This window comes from Cinclus cinclus, chromosome 2 (assembly GCF_963662255.1).
Source record: "Cinclus cinclus chromosome 2, bCinCin1.1, whole genome shotgun sequence".
Classification (NCBI taxonomy): Eukaryota; Metazoa; Chordata; class Aves; order Passeriformes; family Cinclidae; genus Cinclus; species Cinclus cinclus.
Window position 1 is genome coordinate 100,426,939 of NC_085047.1, and position 8,280 is coordinate 100,435,218.

Genomic DNA, 8,280 nt, shown 5'->3' on the forward strand with positions numbered 1-8,280 from the left:
CTTGATTTATCTTTATGTGCATTCCTCTACAAGAAAATCATATGTGTCCCTGTTTCTGTCAAGCTTATTTCTTTGAGGAAATTTTAACCTTTCTGGACATTTTCCATCTACAAAAGCAAATAAGAAAAATAATTAAGTTATTTTGGGACTAGCCGAATTAAATAATTTAAGAACAACTATGCTTTGCAAAGCAACAGTACAGAAAAATTTGACAATGAGGCCAGTATGTGCTGTAACCTCACAGATTAATAATGAAGCTAAACAACTTTGTACTGAGAGATTTAAGTAACAGAAACATTTCAGAAACGCTTCTTTACCTAAGTATGAATTGTCTGGTTATCAACAGCTACATGGCGCAATATAAATTGATAGAAACCGAAGCACACACTCAGAATCCGTGTGATTGCATTGAAGACGTCAACACCACAGATATACTGAGCAGTCTGAAAAGCAGCGATGTTTTGAATTCTCAAAGAGCCTTCTCTCGGGCATAGCGCTTATTAGCAGCTATAATTAATTTATTGCTAAATTTATAATGCCTCGAAAGAGAAAGTTCTCTGAAGAAGCATCCAGTCATTTTGCGGCCAAGCAGACTCCCTCCCTCCCTCCCCAGCCAGAGAAGGCCCCAGGGACCCCGAGGGAACCGCAGCCGTCTCACCAAGTTTCACTCAACTTGCGGGGTCCTCAGCGACGGAACCCCCTCCCGGCTCAGGCCTCGTCAGCGCCCGCCCTGCACAGAGACCGGCCACGGACACGGGCGCTACCGGCGGGGCCGTGGGTCCCGGAGGGGCCGTGGTTGCCGGCGGGGCCGTGGTTGCCGGCGGGGCCGTGGTTGCCGGTCCCCGGTCGGACGGGCCGCTCCGAAGCTCCCGCCGCGGGGAGCACGACGGGAGCGCGGGCGGGGCGGGGCCTTCCGCCGCCGGTCTCCCTGAGGCCCCGCCCCCCGGGCGCCGCTCCATCCCCTTTTCCCGCCGCTCCTCGCGCTGCCGGAGCCGCCTCAGTGCGGCCGGTCCCGCTGGATCATGGCTGAGGTGAGTTCCTGCGCCCCTGTCCCTTCGCTGTCACCTTCCTGCCCGCCTGCCCGTTGTTCTCTCCCCAGCCGCAGCCGCTCGGGGTTGGTGGTCTGGCGGGATGGGTGGCCGGGCCCTGCCGTACAGGTGAGGGTCTGGGGCCCCGGCCTTTCCCTTCCTTTCACGGCCCTCCTGTGCCTTGTTTCCTTTCAGCAGAGACAGGATAAGGCGGCGCTGATAAGCGAGACCCGGCGGCGTTTCGAGGCGGAGTACCTGCCAGGTGAGCTGGGAGCGGTGGGTGCGGGTCTGGGGCTTGTCCCCTGTCGCTTTTCCTTTCAGCGGCCAGGTATCCCGCTTTCCCAAGTTCTGGCAGCGTCTGTGCCTTTTCACGGAATCGACTGGGTGGGAAAAGGTCTCTGAGATCCTCGAGGTCAACCTGTGGCTGAACACCTGTCAAGCCAGCCCACGGCACTGAGTGCCGCATCCAGTCTCTCCTTAAACACCTGCAGGGACGGTCATCTGCCACCTCCCCGGACAGCCTCTGCAAGTATCTAATCACTATTTGTCTAAAGAATTTCTTCCTAATGTCCAGCCTGAAGTTCCCCTAGTGCAGGTAGGGTGTCTGAAGCCATGGAATGGTGCGATGCACAGCAGGTTTCTGTGCTGGCTCTCAGTGCTCTGTCTGCTGGGTCTATGTCTTGGGCTGCATGATGTGTTGGGGCAAAGCTCTTGGTCCTTTCCTCTGGCAGGTGTGTTTGGTTGGCTGGAGAGTGTGGGCTGGGACATTGCTGTGTGTGGTGTTCTTTGGACATAAAACACGTCAGGGAAGGGGGAAGGGTGGCATTCTGACCTCGTGAGTTTGTCAAAGGAAGAGTTGTTTTTCTGGAGTAACTTGCACTTGAAATTCATGCAGGCCATAATTAAGATTATGCTGCATGGCAAATGCGGTTCGTAAGTGCAGTACATTTAAATTTGTAAATGAAGGCCGGGAGATGCTGGGGGTGCCTAGGGGAGAGGGAAGACTCCAGTAAGCCTGGAGTGGTTTCCTTTTGTTTCAAGGTTGATTTGCATTGCTTGTGCTGGAAGAATGTAGAGTATGCTAACAGTTGCAATAAACAGTATGTTTCATTGTGACTGTCTAGAGGCTTTCTACTAAAAACATGCTTCTATGCATTTTTTTAATGCAAATACAGTAAATGTCTTGTAGTTGTGTTGCCTGCATCTTCCTTAATGTGAGCCTCAGTTCTGCAAATAAGTGCCTTGCTTTGATGTTTCTGAATCAGAGTTGTTGAGGTTACTTTGCTATCTGTCACTTTTACATAAGGGATATGTGCTTCTTCATTGGCTTTGTTGTAGTGAGCTGGAACATACTTTTGGAAAACTTTGAAGGCTTTGAGTATGGTACAACTTTGTCTCATATGTTTACTCTGCTAACTTTCATAAAGGAGACTACTTTGGCTTTGGTTAGGGGTGACCTTTATTCATGATGACAAAACTTATTAGCAAGTCTTGAAGTAGAGATTATTTTTGCCATTTGATATTTCTAAGTGAATAAAGAGATCTTTGTAAAGCTCAGGCTTGAGTGAGTGGAGGCTTATCTTAAATTGCAAATTTTTCTACCCCTTAATGTTCTCAATTAGTGTATGTTTTCATATGGTAGGTGATTCAACTTGCTTTGTATTCTATTATCCCAGAGTCACACTCGTAAATAGATATTTCAGAAGGCCTAGGACTGCTCTGGGACAATGATTGTGGAAAAGGGATATTACTCTTTCAGTTGATCTGCCGCTTAAAATCTTGAAATTCCACCAATTTCTCCAGTTGTAATGATGTCTCTCTTGGGCTGGTCGATACAGCCATTAAAATAACTGAATACTGTTGCCAGGTAAACTGCAATCCTATTTGCTGTATTTTGAACGCTTTTTCTTGGTAAGCCCATTTTTGGGTCATGGTTTCAGGCTTTTGGCCCTTTCAAGAAAATAAGATTAAGAGTTTTTTGAGTTTGTGTTCCTAAGACTCTGCCACAAATGTAGGAATGCCACAAACAAATGGTCACATGACCATAATCAAGAGTGAAAAACACAGGATTTTAGTTTTGTACTGGTCTATCAGCCTTTACTGTATGTGTTCTAAAACATATTCTTTTGTGCTCCTTAAGCAAAGGAATGTGGGGCTGCACATATGCGGTCACAAACCTGTGACTTTGAGGTGTAAAGGTACAAATGATTGCTTCATACCCAGGGATTTTAGTCTGCTTTCAAATCTAAGGGCTCTGTCAGGCTACACCGAGAAGCTGATCATTCCTGTGAAGTTTAGAGTGGCCACGGAATTGTGGGCCTCTGCAGGGCAAACTTTATTCCATTTACAGGTGAAATGCAAGTGTTAAAGTTGGAGGACAGTTTTCAGGCAGTTTTGTTTTCTGGAGGTTGCAGCTGCTACTACTTTGTTTTCCCTCTGAAGAAAATGTAAGTGGTTATTCTAGAAACACAGTGATTCTGATCATCAGAGATGAAGTGGTTCTTCCATATTCTGTAACTCATGGTTACTGGTTTCCCTCCTCCCCCTCCTCATGCTGGAAGAATTGGTAATGGTCAAAAATGGTGTGATGGCCTTACAGTAATGTTTACTTTTGTTATGAAATGAAAACTTAGAGGGTCTTTGAAATTGGTTATTGGCAGAATATGATTTTTAGATTAAAGTGGAATCTACAAAAATATATAACTGAGTCAGAAAAGTCTAATATTCCAATATTATTATTATTTGCTGTAGCCTTGATAATTTTCAAGGTTGGGTGGGAAAAGTTCTGTTCAGCAATTGAAAGCACCATAAATCTGTTTGTTTTTTTTTTTTTTTTAAATTATAACTTGTTTCATTTATGTGACCAAATCAGAATATGCTTTAGATTGTCAGATACAGTGTGAAAGTGTTAGAAAACCTTACTGGTTTATTTTCCCCAAAGTTTGCAAGAGAACTTTCATGCTGAAGATGTTCAGCTAATTTGGCCATTGAATTGTTCTAGAAGGGAAGCTTGGCCACTGTTGGATTTTTCTGCAAAGCAGTATTTATTATTAACTGAAATTTTGTGATTTTTTTTTTTCTCTTCAGTTAACTTTCTAGCTGAGTTCTAAAGACAACTTCAGTTCTTGTGAGGAAGAAAGGTTTTTAAGGTATTTTAAGGTATTTAAAAGGTTTATTTCCAATAGAGGTCCTGTTAGTCCAATAGATTAGTCTGATGTGGTAGGCAGGCAGCACTTAATCTTCACTGGTTTTGGGCCTAATTTTTGTTTTGCCTGTTTGGATTCTTTGTGAGCATTGATGATGTAAATGATTTTACTGGTGAAAGGAACAATGAAAACAAAAGATTTTTTTCCTAGCACTGACTGGCACTAACAATGATTTCTAGCAAACAAGCATGTATTTTTCTATAGTGAGTTTCCATTCCTTAGAGGATTTCTAAAATTAGCTTTTATTTCTGGGTTATTACTTTCTCTTTTAATGTTACAGTGGAAAATATTTACAATCAAGTCTTGTTAGACTTTTTCAATAAACTAGTTTTCTTCACATTTCCATTTGTATATTAACTGTTTCTAATTGCCTGTTATTTCCTGGTCTTTCCCATTTACATCCTTTTCCTTTCAGCTTTAGGCAAATCTTAATTTTCAAAAAAGATTTTGCAAGAGAGGTTTCCCATCCTTCCATTGTAAAGGATTAAATTTCACCATGAACTTCTTTAAGCCAGTAGCAAAGGTGTTTTGTTAATCATGTGGGCCGATTTCAAATACATTTTTAAACATATGGGACCCTTAAAAATCAATGATAAGACTATTGTAGAAGACTCATAAAGTAATGTTTTGCATGCCTGCAAACAAAGCATGTTTTGTGTTCTGAAAAGTCTGTTTTCCCTGGTTCTTGGCTTTCAGACTGAGACTGGTGAAAGGATAAGATGAAAAACATACTTTCAGAAAAATCTCTGTAACATTAGTGATTGAGCTTTTTATTTTATTTTTAATTTTTTTTTTTTTTACTGACAGTGTTCTGCTTTGCAAAAAGTTTGTTCCTCTCAGTTTGTGGAGGCAGATATTTTGTTGATTGCTGCTTGAGATTATTGAAATAATTCCTTCTTGGATGGAAATAGTGTTGGGCTTTTTCTTCATCCCTGTCCCTTTATGGCTACTGATCTTCAATTGTTTCTAGTCTTGCTGATTGTCTCTTCTAGCCACTGAAGGCACATACCCAATTGTTACAGTACTAAGCTTAATGTTTGGCATCAACAGCTAATTAAAAATGGTTTCCTCTTTGTAGCCAAAGTCAGAGAAATTTTTGTGACCATTTCAGACCCAAGAATTCTTGGCTGGAATAGCTTTAAGACAATAGTTAGTCTCTTTGTGTAATTTAACACTTGACATACTCTTCTAAGTTGTTTTTTATTTGTCTACTTTGTACAATGAAGTTTTTGGGTTTTTCCTGTATTAAAAGACATGCAGGTGCTGTCCCTACTTAGCTTTATGTATGGCTTGTTCTGTAACACTGCTTTTCTAGAGAAGAAATTTTTCTGAAGGGAGGGTCATTCAGATTTTTAATTTCGAATTTCTCTGAATTTAGTGTGTGACTTAGCTATGCTGCCTGGTTTTGAGTCTTGTAATTATTCTTCTATATTCCTGCTGAATATTCTCAAATTTGTATTATTTTTCTTAAAGCACGAATGCTAAAAGAAAGCACAGCACTCTTCTCCTGGTAATCATGGAATGGGTCAGGTTGGAAGAGATCATAGTAGCTTGTCTGGTCCGGCCTGTTCAAGCAGGGTCATCTTGGAACACAGGTTTGCATGCAAACAGTCCTTGGATGACTCCACAGGTTCTCTGGGCAATCTGTTGCAGGGCTCGGTCACACACAGTGAAGAAGTTCTTCCTCATACTCAACAGGAACTTCCTGTGCATCAGTCTTTGCCACTGCCTCTGATCCTATTGCTCAGCACCACTGAGCAGAGCCTGAACCCATCCTCTGACACCTCCCTGCAGATACTGACAGACATTGATGAGATCACCTCTCAGTAATCTCTTCTTGAGGCTGAACAGGCCCACCTCACTCAGCCTGCTCCCATAAGAGAGGTGCTCCAGTCCCTTAATCTTTGGACTGGACCTGCTCCAGGGGCTTCTGGCATGGTAATTAGATGACATTAAAAAAAAAAAAGAATGACGTAAAGAGAGGGGATTTTACAATTTGTGCCTCAGAACTTAATGAAATCTTCTAGTGAAAGTATTGCAGTGAAATCTCTGTGCATTTAGTTTTGCATAATTCCGCAGCTGTTTTCTGAGCTGTTGTCTGGTGTTATAGAAGATCTTTTTATGTTGAAACAGTAATTAAGTGATGTAGTTTTACTAGAAGCTTCTCAGCTTAAAGATGACAACTAATAAAAGAGCAGAATGTGCTCATGGAAAGAATGGAAGTCCTCACAAAAGCAAAAAAAAAAAAAAAAAACAAAACCAACCAAAAACCAAGGCAAGTAATATAAGAAGTTGCTGTTCAAAGAGAACTTTTTCTTCTTGTAGTCTTTTCTCTTGACTTCAAATGCTCGATGAGAAAATAAAAGTGACTTTAACCAACTATTTTCAAAATAAGGTTGAATACATGGTCAGTTTTGCTTGCTCAAAATTTCCTGAAGAACTTCCAGGTAAAGGAATAAAGAGGGCTAATGATGTCCACATATCATTGCCACTGTCACTCCTTATGTGTAATTTATAATTTGGCAGTTTATGCTTCTTCTTGCTTTTTTAGGATCTGAGTCTTGGTTAGTTTCTACAGTTTCCTGGGTCAGTGGAAAAGTATTTCAGTATCTCAGTTTTGCCTCTTCCATGGGCTATGGAGCTATTTTGTGATACAGAAAGGTTTGAGTGTCTTGGACTGAGGGAGCAACCAGGTTTCCAAGCCCCTGGACTATGTGATGTTGCACTAAAGTCTGGCACTGCAGCTACACATGTGGCTTTCAGTAGCTCTTTCTGAACAGACATAACTGGTAGTGCTGTTCCCTCTGTTACCTTAGGGGTGAGTGATATATGTTCCAAATACCTTACAAAATTCTGTTCTTTATGGACTTAATTACAGAGATGTCTCTCTTCCTGAGCTGAGGGTGTCACTAAACTTAGTGACTCAGCAAGTGTGAAGAATCAAGCACCTAATTTTTCTTTGAGAAAAGCATTAGTATGTGATTACAGGTATCTAAATGGGTAGGCTTGAAGATTGTCAGAGGCAAGTTACTTCAGTTTATAGTTCCACCTGAATTTCCATATGGATGCTCCTCAAATACTGTTTCTGTTTTGGCCTCTGTTGTTTTTCAGGATTTATTTAAATTGCATTGAGAATCCTGGAAATCTTATTTTCTTTCAACTAATTCTCATTTTACTCCATAAGTTTCTGATAGTACAGTAACTGCACTTAAGTGTTCCATGAGTGATTTAAAATGAGAAACATTCTGATTGTTTCACAGCATATTTTGAAAACAAGTTTCCAGATGTCTGTAGAATTATGTGGCATGTACAGATTTGAAGAGGAATTCTTCCTCTGAACTTGCACATTTTCAGTCACTGGGTGCTTGGAAGGACTCCATCAATTTTATATCACTCTGCTTTTCGTGTGTGACATAAAACACCTTTCTTTTGGATTCACGTTCTCATTCTAATTTTTACTTGTTTTGTAGCAGGAATTGGATCAATCGGGTAAAAGTCATACAGTATTAAGTACTCAGTACTGTTGTTCTGTCAGTCTTAAGCTAACCTGATTCAAATACTGGCATTCTGCAAGTGCTTGTGGATGCAGAACTTGACTAGTTTCCTCTGGCTTTAGGGTGTATTGTAGCATACGTGTAAATTCAGATTACATGTTCCTTGTTGAGAATTTGTTGAGAGGGAAAGATACTTTTTCAACTATCCTTATCTCTGAATGCATCTTGCTTTCTATGGATGTTGGAAGTTTGGATGAAATATTTTCTCTGCTTCTCTTTCATTTTCTTAGACATTTAACTTTGTGCGTATTTTATTTTTAAAAATATTCTTTAAGTTCAGAGCTTGGGAAGACTTGTTAGTAGCTGAGAAATGTGGTCTGAAGTTTGTTCCCTGTAATTTTATGTCAATGGGTTTAAAAAAAATTACAGTTTGATACCAGGTGCACAATTCTCTCATTTTTGACAACTATGCTCTCAAACAGATACTGAAAGCAAAGGGAGCCTCAGAAAGTGGTGTGAAATGTTATCCTCTTAGTTTTTTACCTGGTGGTG